Consider the following 11367-nt stretch of genomic DNA (forward strand, 5'->3'; position numbering starts at 1 on the left):
CACGTAACTCCCTCACTTTCGACTGTATTCGCGCGCGCCCGCCGACCCGGCGCCAGGTTAGCCCGCTGCATGGAGATTCATGTTTTGTTGTCTGCTTTTATCGGGAAACGTGCCCTGCTGTGCGTTGACCAGCGTGGGCAGTTTGGTCAGTTTCGTGGTCCCAGATAGCGGTGTGCTTGAGCTCCGCGATGTTTCATGCATTTCACGACTCGCACCGCTCGTGCATCGTGCAGTAGTGCACGAATACCTCACAATCAAGCCCTGCAAGGTTCTTCCGGGTGTCTAAAGAAAACAGAGGAGGGCGCAGGCCCAAGGACATAAGAAGACGCATGTACACGAACACGGCAGTGTGCATGTGTGTGCTCCATGAGTCCCCGGACGCCGTTGCGCCTTGATTGTGCTACACGTTCCTCTTACCGGTAGAGAAAACTGACAAATAGATGTTCCTCCTCATTGTCACCTGGTCGATGACTTGCTTTAAAGGGAATGCTTTACTGGCCGCGAACTTGCGATTTCGCCGTGGCGGTGCTCCGAGGATGCACATGACGTCACAACGCGCGCCTCGCCGCGGATAATTCTCTCTCTCTCTCTCGCACCCTAGTCACTACTGCACATGCGCCACTAGTAGCACCGAGCAACAGGTGCTCAGCTGCTGCGCAGCGCCGAGCCTTTTCCCCGCCACCGTTTGGTACGATGTCATACCGCTTATCTCGTCATTGCGCTCGCCTCCGCTTGCTTCGCCTGCTGCGTCACATGCCTGATAACATGTCGGAGGATCGGAAAGGAGAGCTCGCGTGTGCCGCAACCACAGTTTTAGCGGCAGTTATAGAGAAAGAAATTCAACAATAGGGGACACTCGGCAAAAACTGGCAACAGGAAACACGTCACGCCTAGTGTCAACTCTATCCGTTAGTTGACGCGAGCACCAGAAAAAAGAATCTGAAATACACTTAGAGACAACGTTTTATTTTTTTTATTTGCCACTAAAACACAAAAAAAGTGTTGCGTGTAAATGAACCTATACTTTGCGACTTATTTTTCTTGCATTGCCTAGGAACAAGCTAGCGGCACGCCAGACGCGCCTGCATACGTCATGCGCCAGACATGCCACAGGAACAGGAACGAGCGAGGTCGGCTGCGCATGCGAATCTCGCGTGCTCGGCGACCCGTCTGTTTTGGATGTAGCCCGTTTTTTGGGCTCCCGGCGTTCTCTTGTGTTCCGTCTGCGTTTCGACACGGCACCGCTGCACTACTGGACTACAGCAAGGTGAGGAATTTTTTTTTTTTTTTTACAGTCTACGACGCACTTCAAGCACATTTAGGCTTACTGCACAAAACTGAACCTATATAGTGACGCAGTTATTGAAGAACAGCTCCGGCGTCCAAGCCTAGTTAACTTGAGTTATTTACTCGCACTGAGAGATGTTTGCGACGCGTTCTATGAGACCAAGCATTATTATAACATTTCGGTAGTTTTTGGGCACGCTCGCCGCACCTGGCTTAGTGACGAAAAGCAGTTCGGCCGTGTGACGCAGTTTCGCGTGTACTGACTCCTACCGGGACAAGTTCTGGTGCTTTCTCTGACCCCAAACATTATTGTAACTAATTTCGCTACTTTTTGGGGTGCTCTTCAAGCACAGTGGCCGCGTTCGGCGTAGTGGCGCAGTTAGCGAAAAGCAGCTCGGCTGTGTGCCGCAGTTAGTTTCGCGTGTACTGTATCTTACTAGGAGAAGCTTGTGACGCATTGTCTGACCCCAAAAATTATTGTAATTCATATCGTAAATGTTTGGGATAGTTTTGAGGCATGCTTGCTGCGTCTGCGGTTTTGAAGCTGTTAGCAAAAAAGCAAGCAGGCCGTGGTGAGTTCTGCATATACTGAAATGTAGAGGGACAAGTTTGTGACGATTTTTACGGCCCTGCAACAACAAATACCTTATTTCGGTACTCACGCTTTTCGAAAACGCGTCGAGCGATTGCCAAGAATTATAACATGGCAGTGTGTTGCATGCGCTGGCAGGACGCGTAATAAATAACTCCGAGGAACTCAAGAGCTTGACATTTTTGTCTTCTGGGCGACTGAAAACAGGCTTTGCACCCATGAATCTGTCTTGAGTGCGTCTAGAAGGCATTCTGCGAGCGCGTAACATGGTCTGGCTGAGAGCCTGTGTTGTGGCCAGCTCTGTGTACTTAACCCGCCGTGGTTGCTCAGTGGCTATGGTGTTGGGCTGCTGAGCACGAGGTCGCGGGATCGAATCCCGGCCACGGCGGCCGCATTTCGATGGGGGCGAAATGCGAAAACACCCGTGTGCTTAGATTTAGGTGCACGTTAAAGAACCCCAGGTGGTCAAAATTTCCGGAGTCCTCCACTACGGCGTGCCTCATAATCAGAAAGTGGTTTTGGCACGTAAAACCCCAAATATTATTATTATTAGCTCTGTGTACTTGGCGTGCCATCGCGTCGACTGAGCCCAAGTTGTTTTGGAAACGCCCAGTCACCCTTGTATTTGTGCTCTTAAAGTGCAGGAAAAAAATGGCCGCGAAGGGAGGGGTGCTTGAAAATGGGATGTCTTCAGATTTTATGGCATTGTTTGGGAGGAGTCTATTTACTACGAAATGTATGTAAAAGTGAATTAATCTGTAATGCCGCTCATTCACCACTTACGCGCGTTTCGCCTCTACACGCAACATTCCTGTTAGGTCAACTTACTAAAGCGGTAAATGCTTGTAATGTACTTTTTTTCAGCTGATGGCAACCGTTGGAGATTCGTACGGCCGCGACTGCTGCTTAGTTGGTGCCACAACTTTGGATGAACGCACAAGATGCCCGCAACGAGCCTTTATATAGAGCAAAGTAAACATTTCATAATTTCATAAGATGTCTTGCGTTTTCTTTATCAAATTGCACGTGCCACAGATTCGGTGTAGTCTTGTAAAGATCGTTCGCAATCAGTTTTACTAAATAATAAAACGATTCCGCGCCAACGCCGCGCGTGGTTCAGCAATAGGAGCAAAAAAAAAAAAAAAAGATGCCGCGCCGGTCAGTGGAGGCGGCGTGGCGTGTACAAAATGTCGTTCAAAAGCGCGCGCGCCCAGAACTGAAACCGGAAGGTGTTAATGCTATTCGCTTGGTGCTTTACAGTCAATTCGGCCGCTGTGCTCTGTGGGAGTGTCCGCTCTTGCTGAAATTTCGTTCTCTGTGCTGCATTATGGACGGCGACAATTGTGATAAGCAGGAGGAGGCCTGGAATCGACATTGGAATGAGATGAAGCGGAAACGAATCACCCGGGAAACAGACGAACAGCGCGCCGAACGACTGGCTAAACGCCGCAACATAGCTAGACAACCAGACTAACCTGGACATGCAATCAAGATTAACCAAGGCTAACCATGCTATGCCTTAGCTTTCGCTACATATATCCTGCCATAGCCGAGCTAAGCAAATGCAATTTTTTTTTCTGTACCAATTTTCATTCTGCAACTTCACCAACTCACCCAGCTTTTCATTCCGCCCTCAGGTCTTTTTGTGTGTGTGTGTGTCATCATTCTAAATACCTACTAACAGCTGAAAAATTACCGTTCGTGGTTATGTGTTATCTCAGTAATTGGCGATGGCGAAACCGCGCGAACAACCTTCATGAGTAGGCATGATACCTATTTTTTTCTGGAAAGCATGAGAACTGCTAGTGTTCCATATGGAAATTTTTGCCGTTCGTATTTATTGCACAAAGGAGGGCCCAGTAGGTATGACTTAGTGCCATAAGTGACATAATTTTTCTGCTAAGCATTGCATTCGTGGTGAAAGAAAAGTCGCGTTGTTGGCTCAGTTCACTTGGTCTTTGTTTGAAGAATACGCCTTTCTGCGATTGTTTTGTATGTGCTGTTGCAAAAGCTGACTCGTCGCTGAAATCGCCGCTGTCCAGTTTGAATGAGCGGAAAAGCTCCCTGTGTCATCAGAAGGTGTCATCAGCTTCGCGTTCTTGGCATTAGCACCACGTGTGCTGCGTGTTTATCACGCTTTCTGAGTGTTTACGTTACAGCATAGAGTTTCAGACAATAATTACTAGAAGGAACTCTGGCGCCATTGACTTCGAGTGCTGCAATGGGAGCGCTTCAGCCAGCATTGAAATTACGGAGTGTGTTCTATTTCCAACCAGCACAGGAGGCAATCTACGTAGACAGCTGAGGAGATAGCCGAAACAGCTTCGAGGCCACGTAATGGAAGGTATTTCGAACCGTCTGAAACTTTTTTGAGATTCATATTTATATCAATTTTGTCCGCTTTAGACGCTCTATTGGATGCACCTCACATAATTGTGATATCGTTTTCCATTGCTGAGTTAGAGAGTTGTAAGCTTGATAGTATCGTGTTCAGAAAATTTTCGATTTTTGCCACATTTTAATAAACACTTCTGTCTAAATTGAAAATTGGATAGCAACACTCCCTAGATATTAATGTTTCCTTTTAAATGCAACAAAACTCGTGAAATTTAGTGCAGTGATTGACGAGAAACACGGATTCTCCTTTTACATGTATTTAGATAGTAGCACTCGAGCGAAAGCTTCCCAAGTTCGTCACAAGCGGGCATGTCTGGCGGTCCATCTCGAGAATCGAAGCAAGAATGGTTTTTGTGACTTTGCGCAGTCTCTGTCAAAAGATTCACTTGAACATTCTAGATAGTAAAAAAAAAAAAAAACAATGGCCATTCCCCTTTTCAGAAACTTGGAGCTCCTAGATCGGAATACAAGGCCAGCTACAGGGCACGAAATCAGCGTGTTCGCGCACGCTATGGCCTGGGAACTTTTGATAGGGATCGGCACATCGCAGGCACATGAGACCACGGTCCCAGTATCTTTACTATAAAGCGGCTGTCGTCCAGTTTTCCTGAAGGGGTCAGAAGGAAGGCCTCTGGTTTTTGTCAGACGGGTGGTCAGACAACACGTGCTTTAAGGTCGCATCAGTTCCACATGTGCTCCAACAGTGAGAGTTCAGAATCTGACGTCTATGACGTGTTTCCGGCTCCCACAAACGCTACCTTCGCATGCAACTAGCAAAATAATAGCCTTTTCGATCAGCATTTTTTACCAGGGGTGCCACCACTAGAACTTGCATTTGGATACCATAAATTGACACTGTTTACCATTTTATTTTGGAAGGAGTAGGCATTCCGAAACAATATGTTTTCACAAGAGACGCAGTAAGGTTTCCGCTCATTGAGAAAGTATTTCATGCATGCGCCAATCGCCCCAATGGGACTGTAAATACCAGAAAAAGTTACAAGTGTGTTGTCCTTGCATGTTTGTTACACTGCGCTTTTTTTAAACATGCCAGCCTAACAGAATGACTTGCAGTTAGAGGCATCGGGACCTTGCTTGCACCGGGACCTTTATATTTTCTCTGAAACGCGGCGACAGAAACAAACCCATTATTGCATACAAAGCATGCTGAAAAGTCTTTCCGCCAAGTTTTCCGTGTAAGTCGCTTGGATATAAAAGCGTAATGTTGGGGTCACTGACCGATTCATAGGTTAGCTGGCGATTCAGAACTCGTACGTGTTCATGCTCCACAATGACTCGATTCGTCACTTTTTCACCACAGCACTAAAACGGGCAAATGGCACCATCCCCAAATTCTGAACAGCTACCTTCCATGGGAAAGCTTAAAACAATCTCATTTAAGTTCAATAGATCTAACATACATTGATATGGATAGAAACGAGGTTTGACGCTTTGAATATACGACCAAGTACACAGAACAGAGGGCCGGTACGCCTTATCTGCAAACAATATCAGCCAAATCAGCCCAGACAAGCCGAGCCAAGCAAGAAAACATTTGAAATCTTGCCCACTACACCCGAAGACAGACCTGGATGATCTGTTTGAGGATTAAAAAATGCAAGTTTTCCAATCACGGTTGTGGCGCCATCACATGCTACGTATACTTATTTCCAAACGCATGCAAAATGTCGTCACGAGCTTCCATATTGCAGACGCGTTTGCTGTCCCATCAGTGCTACTGAAGTAGCGGGCGTTTTCTTTCTATGTTCTCCAGTGTTTGTTACGCTGGCTTTGTGCGCATTTCTAGTCAGGTCTTTGCAAATTTAGCACATTTACAATATGGCCGTACCAGCGACTGCAAATTTCAATCCGGAGAAACACCTCGTGAAGGGCATTCCCTGCTTCTTTAGTTTGTTTTTCTTTTTGCCTTCCACTTTGGCTTGAGGGCACCCGACGTTAGCTTTTCCAGTTCGCCCACAGAATTCGCGGAAGCGCATCTGCGTCCTCTCGTCACGGGCATTGGAAGGAAAGCAATGCCATTTATTCCAGGTGAAAGTACAAGACGAGGGGCCGCAGCATTTCCAAGGAATTAGATGCATTTTTAGGAAGTCACAGCGAGCAGTGCCTGCTATGGGAACAAACCGCATACCTCTGCCCTGTCTCCTTTTGTCATACCGCGCGCAGAATTGGGACCGCATAAAAGGCGGTGACCACGGTTAGGTGTGATGATAGTGCTTGTGCAAATAGATCCTGCTTATATCAGTTCATTCCTGTTCATATGTTGAACTCTTTCCCCTTCGCCTACGGCGCCGCAGAACGTAGAAGGTAGAAAGAAGAAACAGCTGAAGGGGGGGGGGGGAAGGGTAAATTCTCCCGGTGATCGCTATTGGCCTGGTGGAAACAGTAGGATTTGGTAAAATAAAAGCCAGGTCTAGCAAATAATTCAAAATAGTCGCATAATGAAGTCACCGAGACTAACAGAAATGTTATCATCCTTTAGGAAAGAAGGAAATAATTTTGGATATACCAATGCGCAAGACCGAAGCAATTTCTTGTCGAAAATCTCGGTATAGGCCTATGTCACCCTGCTTACAGCCGGAAGCATATTCTAAAAAAGCGATCACCGGACTAAAATAAAGCCTGTATGACTAACCTACCGTCGGGCGACTATGAATGCAACCGACTTCTGCTGTATATTTGCATCATCCACCATTCAAACCTATTTCCTATTTGCACTGTTACTTTTCTCATTTACGCTCTCGCATGGCGAAATAAACGTTTATAAAATACTGCCTAACTTAATTTTTACCATGTGCTTTTTAGAGTATACTAATGGCCTTGCAGTTTTGTTAACGTGTAAAGCCGTTTTCTTGGTTATACCAAATGCTTGCAGTGACTACTGCTATAGTAAATATATCACTGTAATTGCAATAAACATAAAACCCGGTCCCGACTTGCTCATTACCGAGCTTCTACTACGTGAGCTCGACATAGAAGAAAAAGGGTTTTCGTGCATTGCCACGAGACACCCCTGTGCAGCATTTATTCAGTGCTAAAAGACATGTTTTCTGCCGCCCAATTGATGTTCTGTATAAACTACAGGGGCGATAACACAGTCGCCGCGCACCGTATGCCGTATGTTGGAATGAAAGTTTGCGAGGGTCGGGGACCGATGATCGCGGCTCAATCTCGCTCTCGCGCGAAAGAGGAAAGCTGGCAGGAAGCGCGCCGTCTTCCGTCGCGCGCGAGGCACTGGGGGAGGGCAGGGAAGGGAAGGGGACGGGGCTTCTACTCTGGCGGCTGCTGCGGAGGGCACTGCGCGCGGGCACCCATATCTCAAAAGCGATTGGCCATGTGCACAAAGTGCGCCAACTACTGGTAGCTGCATGTGCGCTGTGCTTTCGACGCTTAGTTTTTCGCAATGAAGAGAGACGCTGTACGAAGGTCAGTTCGCTCGCTGCAGCTGCCGCGCTTCTTCACTGCAGCGTTTTGACACTGAGTTCCCGCAGTCATCGAGCGAGATGTGTCCATGATTACCTGCGTGCGCGTGACACCACGCTTGTTAATTTGGTTAGCAAACCAATGTTTACAAGCTTATATGGCCGATAAAACTACTATTACTACTTCGTATAGATGTACACTGCCTCCCAGCCTTTGGGCTCAAAGGCCCTAAGGAGGCATTTGTGATATTTCCGTATCCTTGTATTTTAGCCCCATGATCACTTGTCATTCGTACTACACCCACAGACCACTCCACGTATCACTGTCATAATTTTAAACTGTATATCGTTTTACGCTCCTACGATAGCGATTCTTAGGCCACTTTACAGGCATCTTACACCCCATCACCGTAACTCACCAAGCAGTGCTTAACACAGCATTATCAGTCATGGCGCTATTTGGCCATACCTGCCCTTGCGCCACTAAACATACGTTCATTCATTCATTCATTCATTCATTCGTATAGATGTCCACTAATTTTCTTTCGCAGTCGACGTTTCACCTTTCGGGCAAAACCGACTTTTCTTTTAATAATGAGTATTGTTAATTTGCGTCCACGACCATGCGCATTGTCAGCCTCTATTCAAGACCTTTCTGCCTTCCACGGCTTCAATTCCCCAGTCTAGGGTAGAAAACATTGTTTGCAGCTGCAGCTTAATTCCCTGCCTTTTCTTCTTTCTTTCATCTAACTGCTTTATAGAGCATTGTTTAACTGTTTTACAGGGCATTGCACAAGTGTAGCGGAAAAAAGTTAGTTTATTGCGAAGAGCATGAAGGACCCCACCATCACTACTGGTACGTCAGCTGATGTCATGGTTTTTAATATTAATTTCGTATTTTTAGGCCACTCCCTGTTTCTTCTTTTTGTAAAGAGTTTCGAAAACTGATCAAGTTTAGTCCCTGGTTCCGAAAGATGGAAATTTTCAGGAATACTTAGTTTTCGGCAAACACTGCTCAAGTTTGTGAAGTCACGGGAAGCTATAGTGCGCGTATTTATATGCACGAAATATATTCGCTGGCTTTCGAAATTATTCCTCAAGCTAAGTCTGAACTTTCTCGTATTCCAGAAGTATAATTTATCTGATTCATTTTATATTCATGTCAGTATTTAGTGTCCAGTAATGGTAGCGTGCTTGCTGTGTTTAGTAAAAGCATGTGGTCTAAATGGGTAGCGTACTTCCGATGTTCAGTGAAGCCATGTGGTCTGCAGTACATAAACCATGTGACCACTACGCGCATCTATAAAGGCAGTACAGGCCCGTCCACTTAAACATCAGCGCTTTGCGTGCAAGCACATGAGAGTCATCCCGTTACGAGCCTAACGATTACGTTACTGCACAATACAGTACATGCTAACCTGCTACGCCAGGTGCTATCGGCGCAGATAAATATAGCGAGTAACAAAAAATTTAATGCAGCTTGTCCAAAAGGAACTAAGTTTTGTATTTTGGTCGTTGTGCGTAGTGATCACAGGCTGAACTGTGGCTTTATCTGGAAATAATTTATTTTAGTGGTGCTACTGAGTAAAACATTGAGGGGACCAGAAAGATGAAGTTAAATAAACCTAGATTAAAGATTAAAGCAAGCACTTCAGCAATCAGTGAGGTACACAGATGAAAAGTCACCGGCGAGTGTCTCCCGTTTGAGGGCGCTTAATTAATCCACAAATGGAAGAAATCGCCATGACGACGAGGGTGTGAAGCTCTCCGGGGTAATTGGCAATCTATATTCAGTGCCAGACGGTGTCCGCACATGATCAGTCCAGCACGGGGAACAAAAGCAGAACCTATGGCCACCCGGAGGGTAACAACATTACATACCGTGAAAAGATAACGAATATATATATATATATATATATATATATATATATATATATATATACGAGAGAGAGAGAGAGAGAAGTAAGAAATGGAAAGCAATAAGTATGCCGAGTGGCGCCTGAGTGTCAGATGTGTTACGCCACGTCGCCATAGGTGCTTATACGTGGCTTAGTCACCGCAGCCGGGGTCACACTTTCTTCACTTGCTGGCATCCGTGTTAGGACATCCGCGAAGAGACGTCTGCTTGCAGAAGGGTAGAAAAGCGTGCTGGTTGGCAAGCGTATGTCCCGGTTTGTGGAATCATAAAGGATTGCTAAAGATGACCCAAGTTCTCATGACACGCCCAAAGGAGTGCAGTGCAATAGAATTATTAACCGCAGCGCGCCTAAGCCATGTAATATATATTCTCCGGGATGGGGCAAGATTTGTACTATCTTGAAGGTCGTTTTTATACGCGCAAGCATTTTTATGCCTATACCATGAAGAGAGTCCGTCCGTCCGTCCGTCCGTCTGTCTGTCTGTCTGTCTGTCTGTCTGTCTGTCTGTCTGTCTGTCTGTCTGTCTGTCCGTCCGTCCGTCCGTCGCTTAAGGTGATCGTTTTCAAGATAGGACCCGCAGCAGTGAGCAAATGAACCTTCGTGCTGCCTCTCGCTTCAATGCTAACTAAGCGGCGAGAACGCAGCGTACCCGAAGCTATCAGCTCTCGGCGCACTGTATCCCCATCGCAGATCGCTTTCAAGATAAGGCCCGCGCGGCCGCGCCATACGCAATCGCATTCAGAGCACGGTTGATCGCAGTCGATAATGGTTCGCATCGAGAGGAGGCAGTGTCTACGACTACGTAGTGTCACGTTTGGTAGACCTCTGACGTGTACGAAGTCTACCAAACGTGACAATGTTCAATTACGTCACGTACTACACATCACGCATCGGCCAGTCTTCATCTTCCACGACGCAGCTACATCATCCAAACGCACGATCATATAACGTGAGTGAACATTGCTACTACTCGCCTATCCTTCGTCTCATGCTGGTGGCCTCAGTAAGCATTTCGATGTCGCAACCGCGCTTCTCCGTTTCACGATTCATTCCCAGTGTCTCTCGCGATTATACTAAACACAGCAGGATACGGCGATGTAAAGTTTGAACAAATGGTTAAGCGTCATTTAAATAACTCCCACACGATATTCTGCGTATAAATCAGTGTTAAGCATTCGTGCTGCTGGATAGATTAGAGCAAGTAAACGACTGCTTTACTTCTCAAGAAAATAATGTAAAATAAATTATGAGGTCTTACGACAAAAAAAAAAAGCAATGATATAATTTAGAAGAATTTTCTGTTTGCCTAGTTGGTGCGTACTTGACCAGCATTTTTAAAGCGCATGCAAGAGACACGGAACAAAAGGAAGGTCATACACAGGACAGGGCGCCTGTCTTGTGTATGACCTTCCTTTTGTGCCGTGTCGCTTCTATGCGCTTTAAAATAATTTGTCGAAAACGATTTGATTATGAGGCACGCAGTAGTGGCGAAAGCGGATTAATTTTGACCACCTCGGAATCTTTGGCATTCGCCTATATGTACACGACATGTTTCTTAATTCCGCCCCCATTGGATTGCGGCCACCGTGGCCGGGATTGCATTACGCAACCTCGTGCTTAATAGCATTGTTGTCCAGAAAGACGTTCCTTAGAAGTGCAAATCATATTTGTCACACCGACTGTACAGGTTGAGAAAGTGCCTATATTTCGCAATACCCATGCTCTTAAGGGC

This window comes from Dermacentor andersoni, chromosome 9 (genome assembly GCF_023375885.2).
Source record: "Dermacentor andersoni chromosome 9, qqDerAnde1_hic_scaffold, whole genome shotgun sequence".
Lineage (NCBI taxonomy): Eukaryota > Metazoa > Arthropoda > Arachnida > Ixodida > Ixodidae > Dermacentor > Dermacentor andersoni.